Genomic DNA, 21,099 nt, shown 5'->3' with positions numbered 1-21,099 from the left:
GGCCACCTTGCCACTTTTCTTCCTCCAAAGCTTCCTCCTGGATGCAGACTTCTCTGAATACCACCACAGCATGTCCCTGTGTGGAGAAGCAGGTCCCAACAGAATTGCAGATGTAGCTTCTTCCTATTTCCACATAAAGCATGTGATAGACTTGTTCCTATCATAAAATTGGGTGGCTGTTGATTTCTCTTCCCTCTTTAGTTTATCTAGAATTTCTTTCTCACTCCCCAGGAGTGAGTCATTTTCCTAGATATTAATTTTTTATTTTATTTTATGACCAGCACAAGCAGGTGTCTATCTGTTTAGAACTTGTTTTCACAGTGAAACACAGCTCTAACCTCTCTGTGTTTACTCCCAGAGACAAGCAGCACTAAACAAGAATAAGAAGCACTTCACAGATCCATGTTCCAAGCTCTGTTCTAAGTGCTTTGTGCACCATTCTTGGGATACAAAGCTTATGTGCCTTCTCACATTCCTCAACAACATCTTTCTCTTTCAACAGGCAACTTACATCAGGTACCTCACCTTTTTGAGACCTGAACCACATGGGGTGTGGCTTCCAAGTTGTCTGCCAAGGGACCAGAGGAAGCTGCTGGTAGAATAAGAGAGGTATGAGCTAGTGGAACTCAGGTGGCCGAAAGGAGCCAGGAAGGTGAATACCCCTCCACTATATAATTGGTGGACAGCTGTGAGGTCCACACAGCACAGATCTTTTTTGCAACCCTTCCACAGAAATCCCATTAAATTCCTCTGTGTTGAGAGGACACCCATTAAGCCATGTGCTGCCTCTTCTTAGCTGTTTGTGGAAGAGCCACAAACAGGTAGGCGTCATGCTGCATTTCATCATATTTTCTCTCATTTCATTTTGTTTTCCTTTTGCCCTCAACTGTTGCCACCCTAGGCCTGTAACACCCACATAAACTATCCTCACCATAATATTCGCCTCTCAATCTTCTTTCCAGAAGACCCCAGCTAAGACCTATTCATCAACTAATTTAATCCTCACAATAACTCTTCTTCATAAATACTATTCTTCTCCATTTCAAAGATGATGAAACCAAGACACAGGGCTTAAATGACTTACCCAAGGTCACAGAAGAACTTCGTGGCAGCACTGGGTTTCAACACAGTCTGCCTCTGGGATCTATGCTCTTATTAACTATTGTTCTCAGCGGCCTTCCATGTAAAGCCTTTTGGAGCTGAGCTGTGGAACAATCACTAGGCTTGCTCACCAGCTAAGTGACTTGCCTCCAAGCAACTTTTTTGCATCATAGGATTCGAATTGAACCTCAGCAAAATGATAAGTTGTTATATGTTATGGACCTTTGGAGGTTGTTTGGAAAATGTAGGAACTGACTGTTGAAATTGAATTCCAAGGGACTGTTGAAAGTATGGAAAGCCTCACGTTTACTTTTCTAAAAAGTGTATGTTGGCACAAACATACAACCCTTATGTAATCATATTTTCTGGTCTAGGCATTAGGATGGATGGCCTGGCATGTATGGCATCTTACTGTCTCTTCCAGGCTGGATAAAAGTGACCCAGGAAATCTGAGGTAGATGGTTATAGCACATGTATGTTATATTAGAGCGAATGAAAAAAAAAAAGGGATTTTTTTTTACAGAGCTTTCTATTGGGATAGGGTTCCCCTCCTTTCTCCATTTGACCTTCACCTCCCAGGAAACCTGGGTTTAAATGCTTTGATTTATTTTCATAACTTGGTGATTGATTAATGTCAAAGGCTGCCTTGATGAGGTGTGTTTTCTAATGCTGGCAGAGAGTGCTCTAGTGAGAGTTCTATAGCCGCTATTCTAAAAAGGTCATTGGGAGAGGATCAGAGACAGCATAAATGGTGATTTACACATCAGAAGGCTCTCTGTAGAACAGAGAATGTTGAACATCATACTTCCGGGGGTTTGGTGCAGATGTTATGCAGTAAAGACAATTTGAATTTGTTGCCGTATGGATTCTTTCACTGTCAAAAGTTACATTCTTTGAGGCCCATTTCTGAGACCCTGTGCTGTGATGAAATGAAAAGACACTGGAGAAACCTCAAATGTTATGGAGTGGAATGCATTGAGCCATAATTGGGGTCTACAGAGCTGTTTCATGACCTGGAAAGACCAGTTCCTGGGGTCAGAGTTCAAAATGACAGTTCTCATTCCAGAACCAGATATTTAAAACAAAAGAGAGCAGTATTAAAGTGGAGCCCATGTTCCTGCCATGGCACAGTAGGTTAAGACTCCAAGTGCAGTGGCACGGGTCACCGTGGAGGTGTGGGTTCGAACCTTAGGCTAGCACAGTGAGTTAAAGGCTCTGGCATGCTGCAGCTGCAACTCAAATTCAATCCCTGGCCTGGGAACTTCTATATGCTGCTGGTGCAGCAATAGACAAACAAATAAATAAGTAAAATGGACCCTAGCTAGAGCTGATCCTGACTCCATAGTTTGGTGCCCTGAGAAGGGCAGTAAAGCTTCTTTTCATGTATGTCTGGGTTTGTGAGGAATGAGAGCAGCCCATTTGCTGTCGGGTCTCTAAACATAACATTATGTGGGTCTGTGTATGATTCGCTGTCCGCTTGAAACCAGGTGTTGGCTTTCTAAAGCTGGTGGCTCTTCCCAACATCCAAATTCCTCCCCAGCTCTAGGGCTTGCCAGGGCTATTATTTGTCATTTGTTCAGTTTTCATCTTTTTGAGATAATATGGCAACACATAAGACCACAGCTGTGCCTCTTCTCAAATCCTTTCATGTTTAGCCTTGGCTTTTGACTGACGAGGAGAAATTTACCATAAAGAATGATGTCTCCTGAGTATAGCTGGCAGAGCCAAGTAGGATGGCGATGTCACCTGGCTTTTAAAGAGGCTTAAATACTAAAAAGCCAGTCTGCAAGCCACACATATTTTGTCACTGACACCAAGCTTGGAAAGAATCTACAATATTTTGATCACTGGGTATGGGCCTTTGTGGCAGATGGTCTCTTCAGCAGTATTCCATTTGGGGGGTCAGTGGGGGAGAGAGGAGGAGATCCAAATAGAATATATAAAGTCAAAGAGATACAAACTTGGCCTCATTTTACAAGGTTTTGTGCCAAACGTTGGAACACCCATGCATCTCCAGTCCAGCGGGTAGAGGTTCCCTGTCTGAGCCATGTAACAAAGATGACAGTTCATTTAAACAGTCTGCTGGGAGGATTTGCTGGGGTGGGAACCCAGGAGCCAGAGAGCTTGAACAGGATGGGAAAATGTGTTTAGCCCATACCCTTGGGCGAGAAGGGGTGGGCTTGCAGTTAGGCCTAGATAAACCATGGGTAGGAAGAACATTGTCAGAGGCATGTGTCTATGGAAAAGGATTTGAGAAATGCAGCCAAGAAAAGAGCTGAATCATCTGACTTCGCCTTAGGTGACTTTGCATAGGACTGAAATCCCAGCACAGCTCCTTGTCCTAAGACCTGGATACGGCGGGCTGACCGGCTGGCTGGCAGGGGTCCAGAGACTGAGTTGCTTAGCAGATTTGTCCCCCCCCCCATTCTCCCCAAACAACCATGATGACAAGGCAAATCACCTGGAAAAAGCAGGGGACACTCCAAGCTACCAAGCAGAGAGGGGGCTCTTTGAGGTCACAGAACTCTAATTCCAGCTCTCTTGGTTTTCTGTCTTGATAGTATTTATTTATTTGCTTGGAAACTGCAGGTTTTTTAGTGTGAACACACTTAGGCAGTGGCAAGAAAATCATTTGGGGGAAAATCGTCTTTTCCCAGGGGCCCAATGGGTGCAAAAGTTGCCAGAGGGAAGGCCTCTGAGTAATATCAGTGTTATTATAAGGGTTCACCATTGCCCACTGGACCTCTGCGGTGAAGATACCTTTCCTGGTCAGTTTTAGTACTTGGTGGACTTGAACTTGGACTAACATTTGTTGTTCCAAACAGCAGAGGCCATTTTGAAGTCCCTTACAAGGTGGGCAGGTGAGCCATAGCACACTGGTGGCTACCTGATGACCTACTCAGGCAATGGTTAGTGCTGCGGGTAACATTTCTGAGCAATAGCTATGTGCACACTTGGGGGCTGGGGGACAGGGGAGAAGAGAGGAGGCTGCCCCCCCAGGAGCATACTGCTGATAACTTATGTAAATTGTGATTTGCTTCTTTTGCTCTTAACCTAAAAAGGCTGACCGAAGCTCTGAGGTAATTAGTCAGAGCCAGTACTTTAGGACAACTGGTTTCCCCTTACCTGTACATATAAACCAATGGCAAGGGAAGCCAGATCAGAAGATGAGCTTTCTTTCTGTGGCATACTCATATAAATAAATGATGACATGTAGCATGTTAACAGTTTATAAAGTGCTTCATGTTCACTTTTATATTTTGTCTTGGCAACAATGAGTATGGATGCCTTGATGCCTCTATTTCACAGGTATGGAAACAGAGTTTAAAAAGGTCAGACGATTTGCCCAAAGCAAGAGAGCACATTAATAGGGAGCTGGGACAAAAAAAGGCCCAAACTTAGGATTTCTGAAACAAAGCCTGGCATTCCTCTCCCCTTTCCATAGTGACCTTACTTTTGTAGAGAAAGTGCTAAGTGAGGACATCACAGTGAAACCTATAGATTTTTAACTGGGGAACCTTTAAAATGGAAATAGCCTAGTACAAAATGAGGCTAATTTTCCCTCTTTGCAGAGGCAAAGATTAGCTTGGGAAAAGCGACAGCAGCAGCCAGGATGAGTCTAATCTGAATAAGAGCCATCCTTTCTGGCCCTTCCTTCCCACCCCCGCCACCCCCTCCTGGATCAGAGAGGCCACTGGAGGAAAGGGTATTTTTGCATAACTCGGGCACATGTTGCCAGTCAACTTTCAAATCTTGTGATAGTTGTACAGTTTAGGTCTTGGGTGGGAAGTAAGTCAGGAACTTTGAGTTTCTCTGTCTTTCCTGAAGCTTCCAACAGAAGCTGCTAGAAAACTGAAGAGAGGTATAAGATGTTCAATTCTCTTTTATTTTTACTTTCAATTTTTTTGTAAAACTTTAGACAAATAGAAGAAAAGTTACACAAATAATATATGGAATTCCAAAATGTAAATTTCATTCCATTAATGTTTACTTTTCTTTCTCCCTCTTTTATTATACAATGTACAGATGCAGATTTTATCTATTTAATCTTCCTAAAAAGTTGGGACCTATTTTTCACATAACCATAGTGAAAATAATCAAACTTTGGAATTTAACATGGACACACTATTACCTATAGGCCTCATTAGGTTTTGCTACTTGTCGTAATATGGTATTTATAACAAAAGGAACAGCTAGATCAAGCTTTGCACTCGAGAGCCATGTGCCTTTAGTTGTCTTTAATCTGGATGTTTCTCAGTCTTTCTTTGACGTTGATGGCCTTGACACATTTGAAGATTACGAGTCAGTTATTTTGTAGACCACCTCTCAGTTTGGACTAGTCTGATGAGTCATTCTGGTTGAATTATAGAAGTGAAGAAAAATGTCAATAATAAAAGCAAAAATAAATAAACATCCCATATTAAAAGGATGTCTGCTTATTTTCCCCTTTTCCCTCATTTTACGGTTTTCCATCACTTAGTACCAATTTTCTTTAGACCAAGAACACTGTATATATAAATGTCCACTTTTAAACTAACATGGCCTGCTTTGTTGTGCTCTTAAAATTTTTTCACCACTCCTTTTTTGAAATGTAACATATTTGTTCCTTTGTCTTTTTTCTCCTTATTTTGTTCACATTTCTAAGAATTTGTTGTGTGATTCTGGTATCTCTAGATGTACAAATTATACTTCTTTCCTTATAGACTTCTCTAAGTCCCTTCTGTACCATACTTAAAACACTCTTCTGCTTCGGGTGATTGTTTCTCATTTGGTTAGTGAAGTGACACTAAGGGTGTGAATCCGTGTGCTGTTGAGTGAAGTGTGTAAGCATTTTGAGATCTCTTGGAAACAAGCTCTGAAAGTTGGAGAGTCATTATTAGCAGGGCTGGGGTGTGGTGGGCTAGACAGAAAATGCAGTGTGGAGCAAGCCTTGTGCTGATTTGGAAGTGAAGCACTTTGTGCTTCTGTTTAGAGCTGAGCTGAAGGTGTCTGGGAGTGGAACTAGGAGCAGCTTCCTGGGTGCTTTCCATGTCCCCTTCCTCTCTACCATTCCATCATACACACCCCATCGGCCACAGCAGAGCAAATACAAAGGAGGGAGAGGAGTTATTGAGAGCATGCTCTGAAATTAATGGAGAAAGAAAAGAGAAGCTCCAGTCTGGAGGGTAGGAGAAAATAGAATGCAAACACATCCATTCTGCTCTTGCTGTGTTACCATGGGAGGCTGGTTAGGGACAGTGACACAAGAGAAAATGTTGTGGAAGTTATAGGTTGCTGTAAAAAGAAAAGGGTAGGAAGTGTAGAAAAAATACAGTAGTTAAAAATGAAGTTCACATTTCCTATGCCCCACAGACCTCAAAATGCTTTTACAAGTGGCATCACGCAGAGTGAACTTTGTGGGTTGTCTCTGATTCACGCCAATCCTCCTGCACACTTACTCCTAGAGGTGACGTGTTAGAACAGAGGTCAACGTGACATAGGTTGATTAATGGGCTGTTTTCCAAAGGTTATTGTACCTATTTCCATAGAGCCAAGTTGTACTCCTTCCTTTCCATTGCTAATTCAAAATTTAGGATCTATGATTTGGAAAGAAACCTAAAACGTGGGTGATAAAGACCCTATGAAAATAGATTCCCTCAGTTTACATTCCTCAGTTCTTCATTCTAAATGTGTTTGCTTGCACATAAGACAGCATCACATACATGTGGAATCTAAAATGTGGCGCAAATGAACCTGTCTTCAGAGCAGAAACAGACTCACAGACATGGAGAACAAACAGACTTGTGGTTGCCAAGGGGGAGGGAGTGGGAAGGACTGGGAGTTTGGGATTAGTAGATGCAAACTATTACATTTAGAGTGGATAAGCAATGAGGTCGTGCTGTACAGCACAGGGAACTATATCTAGTTTCTTGTGATAGAACATGACGGAAAATAATATGAGAAAAAGAATGTGCATGTTTGTATGACTGGGAAACTTTGCTGTACAGCAGAAATTGGCACAACATTGTAATCGACTATATTTTAATTTTTTTTTTTTTAAAAGAGAGCAGTAATATAATTCACTGATGAAGGATTCAAATTCTAAAGGCCATAGACACAGAACCAAATTGTGGTTATAAAAGAAGAAGCTAAAAGCAATTATTTATTTCAGTAAAAAACATTATTTGCACCCTTACTCTGTAAAAACCTCTTTTTCTTTTTATTCTTCACTCTCTATGTGTTTACACCAATCTTTATCTCTTTTAGCACAGGATTGTATGAATTTTCAAAGTTTTATGCTTTCACATACATAAGAATTCAGCTCATAGGAATTTAGCCTGTAGTATGCCTAAGACATGTGGCAGGACACACAGTGACAACCACAACATGGCCTCAGCTCTAACCATGTCTTCTTTAGGGACAGAAAGCCAGAGATTTTGGAAATGAGCAAAGATTACAAAGGAAAAAAACTCATGGGATGTCATCTTGACTTTCTCATGTTCAAAGACAAAGTCCCAGTGGAAAATGCTGTTAGCTCCTTGCAAGGCCCACTAAGCCTGGAACACTCTACACTCAGGCCTTGTCTTTCTGTTTGCAGAGAAGACGAAGAACAGCAAGGAGGTTTCACTGATGAAACAGGACGTGGTGGGTCAAAGCACCCAAATTTTGTGTTTCTAGAACTAGGAAATCTAAGGCCAATCAGATAAAGTTTTGCAAACATCTGATATCTTTATATATAAAGATATTGAGGAGCAATAATGATAGGGCCTACATATGTAATGGATACATATTAGAACATAGGGAAAAATCAGTAGTTGAGTTTTCACACAATTGGACACAAAGACATCATCTGTGCATGGGCTGACTGACATACTCTTTCTTAATGGTCCCTTCCTGCAGCATGTGAACTTCAGACAAACAAAATAAATAAACAAACAAAAAACAACTGTGAGTCCAAACAAGGATACTCTAAGAAATATGATGGAGGTAAAATTATAGCAAGAGATCTGGAGAATGAAATGAGGGAATAATTATTTCCAATTATAAGATGAAAACACACATTGAAGAAAATATATAAGATAGAGATAAGAAAAATTATAAAATAAAAATCATTCACAAAGTCAAATTCTCTGAAAACCTGTTTATGATACCATGGGATCCATCCTCCCAGATATATGTAGATGTATAGAAATATCAATAGAAATATCAGATCATTTATTTAAGAATATAATGTGCCAGTCTGTCTGTCTTTCTCTATTTTGTCTCTATCTTCATGATAATGTTTATTGGTGTGTTATTCTATTATATTGACCTAGCATTATTTATGCATCCAGTCATTTATTGTTGAAAATTATATTTCTGTAGGTTTTAAACATTTCTTTTTATAATAATATCTACCCTTTATTGGATGTCTTATAACTAGCTGGCATTTTTTTAAGTAGGAAGTTTATTGAGAAGCCTCAGTTTATGGGGTCCTGACATGGAACACATTTATTTTTCTGCAGTCGTTCCCCACCAGCCTTGCAATTTTGGATCTTTGTTCTTTGCTGTAGTTTCACGGATGACACCTAAAGAAAATTTTGTAACTTTCTCATTGTTCGTAATTGTTAAACATATGCCCAGTTTAAAACTCAAACTTGGAGTTCTCGGGTGGCTTAGCGGGTTAAGGATTCAACATTGTCCCTGCAGTGGCTTGGGTCACTGCTGTGGTGTGGGTTCACTCCCTGGCCTGGGAACTTCCACATGGCATGGGTGTGGTGAAAAAAATAAAATAAAACTCAAACATGAGTCCAGGAGAGTTCTTCTGAAGGCCCTGCGGGGACCACTCCATGATAGCATTTCCTGCTGTAAGTGAATGTGGCTAATCATCTTCCCAGCCCTCAGCTCCCTCCCCCGAGAATCTGTATTCCCAGGAGCACTGGAGTGGGGCAGGATACCATGGTGGCTCAAGCCTAGTTGTCTCCAGTGGTACTGCTGGGCCTACAGACACTCAGGCATCTGGGCCCCTCAAAACGTAGGGCACGCAGGTTGCCCTGTTGGCTGTGTCCTCTCCGTCTACTCTGCTACCTCCAGTTTCTTCATGCTTGGGTCACAAACCGATCAGCAATTTAGCTGCACAAATGCCAACTTCCCCTTCTTGAAGAAATCTCTCATCTTTTCAAGTGATTCATTTGGTGCCGTTTCAGTCTGTTTGGGCTGCTATAACAAAATAGCACAGACTGGGTGGCTTATAAACAACAGAAATGTATTTCTCACAGTTCCAGAAGCTGGAAAGACTAAGATCAAGGCGCCTACAGATTCAGTGTCTGGCCAGGGCTGGCTTCCTTTTCAGGAAAACGCATCTTTTCCCTGTGTCTTCACTTGCTGGAAGGGGTGAATAGCTCTCTGGGTCTTTTTTCATAAGGGCACTAACCCCATTCATGAGAACTCTGCTCTCGTGCCCTAATCACCTCCCAGGGGCATAACTTGCTTTGGGTATTAGGTTTCAACATATGTCTCTTGGGGAAACACAACATTCAGTTCATAGCAGTGTCCCAACTACCTAATCCCCCCAATTTAATTAAAGCCACTTGGGAAGAGAAAAAAAATCTAATCATGCCATGCCTCCTCCCTTCATTGAGCTGACAACTCACTACTCTGAAGACTTTCTTCTCTCTTCCCTTACCTGTCTGTATGCGACCTACACTGCAGCACACAGCAATGCTAGATCCTTAACCCAGTGATCACATCCAGGGATCAAACTCACATCCTCATGGATGCTAGTTGGATTCACCTCTGCTGTGCCATAACGGGAACTCCTTCCTTACCTGTCTTTTGCTTGTATAGACTACAGTTTATAGATGATATGAGCAAGTGTTTCTCAAACCTTAATATGCACGAGATGAGTTACCCAGGGGACTTATTAAAATGATGATTTCAACTCCATTGTTCTGAGGTGGGGACTGAGATTCTCTTTTCTAAGGGAGTCTGGACAGGGGTATGTCAATTTTGTTTACTCTTTCAAAGAACCAGCTCTTGGTTTTATTCGTTTTTTTCCTATTGTTTTTGAATCTCTATTTTACTGATTTCCTCTCCAATCTTTATGATTTTTTTCCTTCTGCTGACTTTAAGTTTTCTTTGTTCTTTTTCTGATTGTTTTAGGGGATGGGTTAAGTTGTTGATTTGAGATTTTTCTTCTTTTTTGAGGAAGGCCTGTATTGCCGTGAAATTCCCTCTAAGAACTGTTTTTGTGGCATCCCATAGATTTTGAATGGTTATGTTTTCATTATCATTTGTCTATAGTTATTTTTTAATTTCCCTTTTGATTTTCTCATTTACCCACTGGTTTTTTAGTAACATGTTGTTTAGTCTCCATGTAGTCAGTATTGTCTCATTTCTTTTCCTGTGGTAGATTTCTAGTTTCATGCCATTGTGGTCAGAGAAGATGCTTGAAATAATTTCTAAACTTTTAAACTTTTGAAGTTAGTTTTGTGCCACAGTATGTGGTCAGTCCATGAGAATGTTCCATGTGAACTTAAAAAGAATGTATATTGGGGTTGGTTTTGTTTTTCTTTTTAATTTAATGTCCTGAAAGTATCAATTAAGTCAGACTGTTCTATTGTGCCATTTAGGATCTCTGTTGCCTTATTTATTTTCTATCTAGAGGACCTGTCCTTTGTGTACATGGAGTGTTAAAATCTACTATTATTGTATTCCTATCAATTTCTCCTTTTAGGTGTTATTAGTATTTGTTGTATGTGTTGAGTGCTCCTATATTAGAGACATATATATATGTGTGTGTGTGTGTGTGTGTGTGTGTGTGTGTAATATCCTCTTGAATGAATCCTTTTGTCATTAAATAGTGTCCTTCTTTTTTTTTTTTTTATGGCCTTTGTTTTAAAGTCTATTTTTTCTGATGTGAGTATCACAACTCCTGCTTTCCTGTCTTTCCTATTTGCATGCAATATCTTTTTCCATCCCCTCACTTTGAATTTGTATGTATCCTTTTCTCTAAGGTGAGTCTCTTATAATAGGCAGCATGTTATAGGCTCCTTTTTGCTTTTTTTCCTTTTTTTTTTTTTTTTGTCTTTTTAGGGCCGCACCTACAGCATATGGAGGTTTCCAGGCTAGGGGTCAAATCAGAGCTGTAGCTGCTGGCCTATGCCAGAGCCACGGTAAAGCCAGATCTGAGCTGTGTCTGTGACCTACATCACAGCTCATGGCAACACCGGATCCTGAACCCACTGAGAGAGGCCAGGGATCAAACCTGCAACCTCGTGGTTCCTAGCCAGATTCGTTTCCACTGTACCATGACAGGAACTCTGCAGGGTCTTTTTTTTTTAATCAGTCTGCCACTCTATGTCTTTTGGTTGGAGCATTCAGTCCATTGACATTTAAAGGAATTATTGATAAATATGTATATATTGCCATTTTAAAACTTGCTTTCTAGATAATTTTATGCTTTTCCTTTGTTCCTTTCTCTTTTTTTGGTTGGATGATTTCCTTTTATTTTGTGCTTATGTCCTCTTTTTAGTTTTGATTTTTGTATTGTTTGGTTTTGATTTGTGGTTGCCCTGTTTTTCAGGTATGTTACCCCTTCCTATATCTGCTTGCTTTAGCCTCATAGTCATATAGGCTCACATACATTCTTTAAAAAGTCTAGATTTTCTTACTTTCCTTCCCCACATTTTATGATTTTGATGTCCTTATTTTTACATTTTCATCTTTGTCCTTTTGCTGTTCCAATTAGGTTTTTGTTTTTGTTTTGTTTTGTTTTGTTTTCCTTTTCCTTTTAGATCTGTATACTGGCTTATTTAAATGATTACTGTCCAATTGTGATTTCCTCCATTTCCTCCATCTTTGTAATCTTGGTACTTCTTTTCTATTTAGAGGTGACCTTTCAGTATTTCTTTTAAAATCTGTTTTGTATTTCTGTATTCTTTTAGTTTTTGTTTGTTGAAGAAATTCTTTATTTCTCTTTCTATTTTGAATAATATTCTTGCTGGGTAGCGTATTCTAGGCTGCAAATTTTTCCCCTTTAGAACTTTGAATATATGCTGCCACTCTCTTCTAGCCTGTAATGTTTCTGTAGAGAATTCAGCTGATAGCCTTATGGGGGGTCCCTTATAAATAACTCTTTGTTTTTCTCTTACTGTCTTTAGAATCCTCTCTTTATCTTTAACTTTTGCCATTTTTATTATAATATGTCTTGGTCTGGGTCTTTTTGGGTTCAACTTGTTTGGGGCCTTCTGTGCTTCCTGTATCTTGATATCTGTTTCCTTTAGATTTGGAAAGTTTTCAGACATAATTTCTTCAAATATATTTTCAATCCCCTTTTCTATTTTGTCTCCTTCTATAATTCCTATTATGCATAGATTATATTATCTCTTAGATTTCTTATATTGCTTTCATGTTTTTTAATTTATTTTGCTGTCTGCTGTTCTGATTGGGTGGTTTCCAAGTCACTTATTTGTTCCTCTGCATTATTCATTCTGCTCTTCAGTGCCTTTAACCCAGCTTGCATCACTACAAATGAATTTTCTAAATTTTCTTTGCTCCTCATTATATTTTCTAGTTCCTTTCTAAAGTAATATGTGTTATTGTTCATATCTGCTCTTAATTCCTTCAGAATTTTCACTATCCCTTCTTTGAACTCATTGTCTGTTAGATTGCATAGGTGTGTGTCCCTGTTTGCTCCTTCAGGGGAATTCTCCTGTTGTTTTAAATTGGAATGTTCCTGAGCTTCTTCAGATTGCTTAAACTTTTTCTGTGAGTTTAGGGAAACCAACTACTATAGACCTGGAGGGCACCAGGGTAGTTTTTGAGGGCTTCTTTGTGTGTGTGTGTGTGTGTGTGTGTGTGTGTGTGTGTGAGAGAGAGAGAGAGAGAGAGAGAGAGAGAGAGAGAGAGAGAGCTGCTTTTGGTTTGGATATTTGCTGTCTCTTTCCTAAGTGTGTGCAGGTATGCAGGCTGTTATCCCCTTGATAGGGTGTATGCTGGTATATGGCCTGCATGTACTTCCAGGGAGATGGAGGCAATGGGCAGGGCCTGTAGCCAGTGCCTTGTTGCTGGTCCCTTGACAGTGGCAAGGACCTACAGGGAGATGGAACAGGCTGATCCTGGTTGCAGGGCCCTGGGAAGTGGCAGTGACCCTCAGGCAGGTGTAGGCAGTGTCCAGAGCCTTTGGCAGTGGCAGCAGCAAGGCTTGTGCATTCCCAGGAGAGTGAGAGCAGCAAAGAGTGGTGCTTAGCTGCAGTGCCCTTCTCTACAAGGACCCTTGAGGTAACTGGGGCCATGGGTGGTGCCTATTCATGAACCCCTAGTGGTGGCAGGTCATACCGACCTCTGGAGTCTGAGATTGCTGCAGTGGTTTGCTCCCGCTGCCCATAGCCTGTGCAAGAGGTGCCCTGCTGCCTGAGAGCCTGTGTTTGAGGGCCAGTGTATGCACAGAGGAAGGATATTCCTTTGGTGGAATTCTGCCCCTCTTCTTACCCTCCTCAACAATGGCACCTTGCTTTTCCTGTGGGGACACACCTCTTCCTGTGCCCCCTGATCCCTCAGCTCTGGTGCACTGCTCCCTAGCCCCTCAGGCAGTCTCCACACAGCCAACCCAAGTCCTGATTTCCAGAGCCTGAGTCTCAGAGCCCAACCCCCAACTGAGCATCTTAGGCTGTGCTGTCTGGAGGCAGTGGAACCTGTGTTTCATGGGGCTCTCTCTCTTCTTTGCTGTCCTCATCCAGCTGATGCACTTTTCTTGAAGGCTTTGAGGTTCCCTCTCCATCTCGCTGATCTCCTTATGGGTTAGGTGGCTTCCCAGAGAGGGATCACTGTTCCCTCTCAGTAATGCTTGTCCATCCTGACTACTTTATTTCCTTTTTTCTCTCTCTCTTTTTCTTCCTTTTGTTCAACTCAGTTATGTGGAAGGTTTCTTGCCCTTTGGGGGTTTAAGTTCTTCTGCCAGCATCTCTGTGTGAATCATTTTACATTTTTTTTTTTTTATGTGTTTCGGAGGTGAGTGCTGCATCTTATTCCTCTGCCAACTTGATCTTGTCTCCAATAATAACTGAAATTTATTAAGCGTTACTGAGTGCCTGGCCCAGTGCTGAGGACTTTACCTCCAATATCTTGTTAATTTTCACATCTACCCAAAGAGGTAGGTACTAGTATAATTTTGACTTGAAGAAGTTAAAAAAGTAAAGCTGAGATTAGAAATATAAACTGCTTAATCCAAAACCCAATCTGTTAACCATAACTCTATGTCATAATATATATTACTACAGGAATATCTTTTTCGTTTTAATCCCAGAAAAATAGAAGTAATTCCAGTGGGCTGTAGAAGGAAGTAAAGATAGAGAAGTGGATGTTACTAAGATAACTCTGCAAGTTGTAATGAAGAGCTTTACCCCCAAATTATTTTTTTTCTGTAAACTTCCATTGCACCTTTGCTGAGATGTGATGATAATTTTTTAGATCTGAACATAACTATTGCATGGACATAAGTGTTTGGCACTCCATGAGATGGTGTTCTTGGAAGTACACATTTCTGGCTTTCCTGCTAATTTGTGGTATGAGTTGGGGTTTGTTACCTATAAAATTATGGGGTTTATTTTCCCACTTGTAAATTCTAGAAAATCATCATCAATATTGAAGACCTCATAGCCCAGTGACATGAGAATGTGAGGTGCAGAGAGTTTATAAATGACTTTTCCAGATTGACCAGGGGATCACTGTGGGGCTTGACTCAGAATCCAGGTCTCCTGGCACACGCTTCAGGTTTTATTCAACCAGCTTGTGCTGTCTCCCTTTGCACAAGACTTTGGGAAAATGTGCTGGTTCAGAACTTGGTCTCTATAACCTGTTAAACATCCCTCAGGGGGATGGAGTTATTCGACCTATACCTTGCAGTTTGTACATCTGCTCTCTGAGGCCAACTCTTTGCCAACATGTGACTTTTTGGAAGATATCAGGGGGCCCTAGCACAGGGTATTGCCACTCCTGGACATGTGAGCCTGCTCTTATTGTGTACCTATAGCTTGTGTTCAGGCATCCTTTTGCCTTTAATGAGATTTTGCAGTGACAGGATTGGAACAGATTGCTGGCATTATGGCAGCCAGGATATTGTCAGGAGGAACTTGGCAGTGCTCATAGGTGTTATGATGCTGGCTCTTTGCTCAAGGGCAAGAATATCGAAGGGAAAATTAGAGATGAAACAGAGAGTGAGAGGTAATGTCAGAAAAGTTCAGAAGATGAAACCAGTAGCAATGAACATGTTGGAAATTTTTTGAGGTTTACATACTTTGAGTCCTTGGTGACTGAAGACATAGCCAAGAATTGCTTCAGTGATATTCCTTCATAAATCTGCATAATAATCTCTCAGCGGGGATTTGGTGAAATTACAAGTATTCATTTACTAAATTGGGTTCAGAGTCTGTATCATGCACACCATATGAATATTCAGTGCAGTGAATGCTTCCCAAGCTATGTTGAAGTTAACACATAAGCTGAATATAACTCAAGTAGAACTCAAAATTGCATGCTTATTTTAACCTAACAGAGGTCCTAGTGTCTTAAAGAATAGGACCCATACCCACCCCCAGTATGTCAATTAACACCCATTCTAAGAAAACAAAATGTAAAGTCCTTTCAGTATTTGTATCTGATTTTTGGCATAAAGTATTTTTCTTTATAATAGAGGATTAGGACAATAATACTCAGGGCTATGAATGGTTCCTTAGAACACAGTGGCAGCTGCCAAGCAGATTCAGGAAGAATGTTTAATTACAATGCTCAGTAATAACAACAAAGGAAAAGTTCAATGAGAAGAAATGACTCTATTATAAGACAGAGGTCTGTGCTGAGTGGAGGAGGTACAGTGGAGCCTTTTCCAGACCATCGACATTTGTTGTAGCTGAAGTTGCCTTGGCAGCTGATGGGCATTTTATGTTAAAACTTGACCATTTTTCTTCTTAAAGCAACTCAGTTGGCTTTCCAAGTTAAGCATGCAGAATTACTTCTATTTCCAAATACATGTGTTTTTTTTTTCTTTTTTCCCCTGAAATGAAACCTATTAATAATTTTCAGAGAAGAGTCCATCACCTCCGGTTCTGTATAACAAAAGAGCACTTAACCAGGAGTCAGACACTTTGCGCTCTTGTCCAAGACTCTATAACAAACCAACTGTGAAGCCTCAGCAGCTAATTAACCTCTCTGAGCCTCTTTCAACTGTGAAAATTTCCATGATATTATGATTATTAACATAGATATATTATTAACATAGATATATTGAAAATATTCTTTGGGAAACATCCTTGGTCATAATACTTCATATTGCTCTAAAATAAAATCTGATTTAGACCATCTACTGTAGACTATTTACTGTAGATCATCAACTATGGTATGTGAAATTCTATTGATAGTATTTGTTTGTATTTATTCTATGGGAAGTATTATGCTTAATGTGCTTCATTTGCAAAATGTCAGCATATAAGTTAGTTTATTTATTTAAAAAATTTTCCCAATCTGTATCTTTGAGCTTGTTTTTTTCTTCTTTTTCTTTTTCTTTTTTTTTTTTAGATTTCACATTTAAGAGAGATCTGTGTTGTTTCTTTCTCTGTCTGACCTATTTCACTTTGCATAATTCCCTCTAGATTTATCCATGTTGTTATATATGGCAAGAGGGTAGCTTTATTATCATCCTCACTTTATGATGGAAAATATGAAACTCAGAAAGTTTAAGTTTCTTGCACAATATCATATAGTTAGTAAGCAGCAAAATTGAGATTCAAACTCAACTTTCTCTAACCCCAATAACCGCATGTTCACCATTCTGCATCTCCTTCCTCTAAGACAACTTCTGGATACCAGGTGAGCTTCCTGTGTCCATCACTAGTGTGCCCTGAGGAAGTTGGCTTAGGTTCTTAATTGAATCCATTATTCATCTGAAGAGATCTAGATTAAGAGATGGAGAATGTTGTGTGAAATACAAAGCTCTGAATTTCGGAGGAGCTGAGAGAGGGAGCTGTGGTAGTTCATTCTCATGATGCTTAGCAATAGTAAACAATTAGTAGGATCAGTTTTACGTCTTTAAGGATGTTACTGTCATATCTCTATGGTGATAGGGCAACTATGACAGACATGGAAACAGGCAAATACATGCATGGCCCTTGAAAAGACAGTACATGACAGTGGGTTGCAGATCCAGAGTGGAAAGTAGCTTCACTTATACTTTACAGGTTTTGACACTTGAAGAAAGCTTTGGAGAGATAATGCAAGATTTGAGGAAGGAACTAAATGTTAAATCTGAAAGATTTATTATAGCAGAAATAGTTCACACTGATTAGAAGATATAGAGGTTGCAGCTAGAGAATTGGGCATGGAGTGATTCTGATGATGTAAGACAAGCCAAGTCTAAGAAAAAGAATTTAGTGGTGATTATCAAGAGACATGAATAAAATGTCTGGAAAAAGATTCATCAGTCTCAGGTGGTGAGGTGTCAAAGTGCAGCCCCATCATAAGGAATGCCTCGCAATGGGAATGTTTGTACCTGGACAGGTGCCAGAACCTGTGTGCTGAATTTACCTTATAGAAACTGATGCAGAAAATCAAACACAATCCCCCAAGCATGAACTTAGAGAAAGTTTATTTTTCAGTAAAGAAGTTCAGATTTAGATACCATCAAACATATAAATCCCATCAAGCAGATATGATGGAAATAGCTATGACTTGCCAAAGAAAACTGTAGAAGAATAATAAGAAGGTCTCTGGGGATTCTTATAACTAGTGAGAAGGCTAAGGAGTATTTTGAAGAGGGAGAAGGTGAGATTTATTATGTCGAAGCAGAAAGATCTATAGAATATTATGATGTTGGAAAGTAACATTTGGCAGTTGGCTTGAAAGGAATAAGGAGAGACCACAATGGTCAGGGGCCAATAGAGTTGATATTTTTCTCCCTGGATATTTTTTACTAACATACGCTATTAGGAAAAGTGTCATTGTTAAGCTACCATAAAGATAAAAGTAAAAAAAAAAAAAATTAATTCTTGATTGGTAGAGTTAACATCCAGTATTTGAGGGGAGGTCTTTCTGCCTTCATAGGGCAAATAAAGAAACGAAACTGTCCATCTCATTCTATTTAGAGGTAAAATATATTTTTTAAATAAAAACAAGCTAATTCTAAAAATCTTTATTTTTGTTGAAATTTTGAATGTTATTGTGATAAAGTAAGAAAATGTCAATGTAAATCAGGGAGAAAAGCATGAAAGGGTCATTAGAAAGGGTTCAGACTTGGCGTTACACTGACATAGATGTTGTTTCTAAACTCAGAGGACAGAAAAGAGGATACTCCTTCCATGTCTGGGTAAGTCTCCTTGTAATCATGAATGCAGGCAGTGAACACTGGAAATGTACATATGCAGGGTTGGGTGGCCCTTCACTATGCTCTGCTTAGCCAGCTAACAGAGCATGGAGCTCAGCCCCAATGAGGTCAGGAAACTATTTATGGTCCTTGGTGGCTTAACTTAGATTACAAATGAAGCATCCTGATTTTGGAAACAACATTCCATAGGACGCCCAACCTTGTGCAGACAAGGAATGAAGCTGAAAAAAGTGCCCCTTAGGCCAGAATGTTTTCAAGCAAGTTGACTTAGGCTCTTCAAATGATTTTGTTTCAACAGATTTTTTGGTTCATCTTTAACACAAATAATTATACACACACACACACACACACACATACACATATTCTGAAAAATAACAACAAATAAACCTAAAACAAAAGGGTTTTTTTTTAGGTTTCTTCTCTAGAAACTTCTCCTTTGTTAAGGTCACTTTTTTTGTGGGAATAATTATCAGGTCAGTCAGCTGCCGCCACAAAATATTGCAAAAACAAATGGAATTGTCTGATTTAAAAGTAAAAATTGGCTCATCTCAATTTTGTACACTTTGTTTATAACTTATTGAACTTTGTGTTTATAAACAATCTGGGGCAACATGTCTAGACAAAATAATTTTCTATGTTGCAGGTTCTCAAATGGAAATAGCTGGGTGGCATGCCCTTGCCAGCCTTCAGTAGTCCTTCTAATTGTTCTAAAGGGGCTACACATTTTTGAATCAGATAACTACAGAGGCTTTAAATTTTTTATCAAATGCCTGTCTTGAGTTCCTATTGACTTCAGTAGAACTTATTTTAGCACTGGCTTAAAAGCAACTGGCCATATCCAGTCCCCTTGAAAATTAGTTGATGAGAAGTAGATGGAACAATTCATATGAACATCTTCATTTAAAGTTTAGTAAGCAGAAGTTAGATGCCTCATGAAGGAAACTAAGTTACAGTAGAAAAAATAAATTTTTAAGAAATCAAAGGATGGATATGTTGTATTTCTTGGGAGAAGAATAATGGATTTGATCCCGAGTCTCAAATTTCCCATGGCTGAGTGATTTACTGAAGGTCATATATTTTCAGGTGTTTATTTCAGAAATATCTGAAATATGGGATGATAATTCCATCCTGCCCCATGCTAGGAAAAAAGTCATATGTAAATAGACATTGAGGGCATGAGATCAAAAATGCTGTATAAATGAAATAATTCAGAGATATTTAAATCGAACCCAATTGAAATAATACTTTTTAAAAGGTTTTTTTAAAATAAATGAATTGAGTCAATTGAAATATTAAAAACCAAAGAGCAACCTACTCTGAAGGAAGTACCTAATGGCTGTGGAAACAAGCAGAGAAAAAAGTCAGTAGGTTAATCTTCATCTAAGACACGGCTTTGCTGTTGTCTTGATCTCAAGTTAGAACTTCTAGGAGTTTCAAATCACTGTTGCTATTCTGCAATTGAAGTACACAGTATTGGTATCCTCTGTTTTAAAAAAATACTTATTATGTGCTTCCTGTTTTCCAAGCAACATGCCAGGCACTGGGAATACTATGAGGAGGAAAAAAAGAAATGGTCTTTCAGGAGCCTAGACCCAGGCCGTCATGGAGCTCTGGCTTGAGTCTCCATTTGTCCATGACAGCAAGAAAACTTATCAAAATACCAATGATGAGCATATTATGAGAGGGCAGGGCATCACCATATAGAAAGTTTCTAGGAGTTTAATGATGAGTTCTAGAATGTGGACTCAAGGAGAGGTAGAATGTGGCCACTGGAGTAGGTTGTGATGTGTGTTCTGCTGCTACCTTTTTGTTTGTTTGTTTCTTTGTTTTTTCCAGCTTGTCTTCAACCCCTAAAACTTCAATACTGATAATAAAATAGAAATGAAAATTCTGAGTTACTCTATAACCAGTTTATATAAGGACTTGATCACCTTGGAGGAATTGGGAACCTTAAAGATAACTTTTCAGGTCCTCTATCTGAAACATAAAATTCTCTAGAGGGGTCTGAAGACCACAGAGAGGATTTTCCACCCTCACCTGAGGAAGGCAGAAATACCATGTCTACCTGACTTCAAGTAGAACAAGAAGACTCTTCTTCTCTAGGCTGAAATTAAAAAGAGGGGCTAGCTGCATAGCCTGGATCACAGACAACTTGTCTTTGCCTCTCATCTTCACACAACATAGGCAACGTTGAGTTTGTTTTTCTCTTTGAAAATTGGCATGTGTGTGGGGTGGGGGTTATTTCATCTAACATCTTCCCGTTGTTACGAGGTCTGTTAAGACACCACATCAAATTTGTCTTCATCTCTGAGGTGATCCTGAGTCCTTTCTGAGGAGGCTGAGAGATCTTGTAAGGTGTCAGGAAGATCTCTCACTTTCACGGCAGCATGGTGCCGGCAGTGCTTCGTGATGGGCTGTTTTGAATTAGTGAAGTTATAGAATCTTCCTTGGGTTTTCTTACCGGCTAATCTGAGTACAATTTACCTCCTTAATTTGATCTTAATGAGTTCATCAGCAATGATTTAATACAACTTTGAGGAACAGCTTTCTTTAGTCTTTAATTCGCGACAGTTCCCCTTCTATTTGGCAGTACATTAATGGAAATGGAAAATTGCCTCATTCTAAATGTCAGAATAATACTGCACCAAAAACAATTCAGTCATGTC

The 21,099-nt window shown here is 39.6% G+C and overlaps 1 long non-coding RNA gene across 2 annotated transcripts in view; it reads left to right on the top strand.

Moving 5' to 3' along the window:
* LOC110262142 overlaps nt 1-21,099 on the top strand; it is a 128,833-nt gene that overhangs the window by 61,839 nt on the left and 45,895 nt on the right. Inside the window, exon 1 of one of the 2 annotated variants that reach the window (XR_002346741.1) lies at nt 9,343-9,453. The exons of the other annotated variant lie outside the window; for it this stretch is intronic. This is a non-coding gene — a long non-coding RNA (uncharacterized LOC110262142). Of the gene's footprint in view, nt 1-9,342; nt 9,454-21,099 lie in introns of those variants that run through there. 2 annotated transcript variants of the gene reach the window in all.

Source organism: Sus scrofa, chromosome 8, assembly GCF_000003025.6.
Source record: "Sus scrofa isolate TJ Tabasco breed Duroc chromosome 8, Sscrofa11.1, whole genome shotgun sequence".
Classification (NCBI taxonomy): domain Eukaryota; kingdom Metazoa; phylum Chordata; class Mammalia; order Artiodactyla; family Suidae; genus Sus; species Sus scrofa.
Note: the sequence above shows the minus strand (reverse complement) of the source record. Positions and strands in the feature narration are given on the sequence as shown.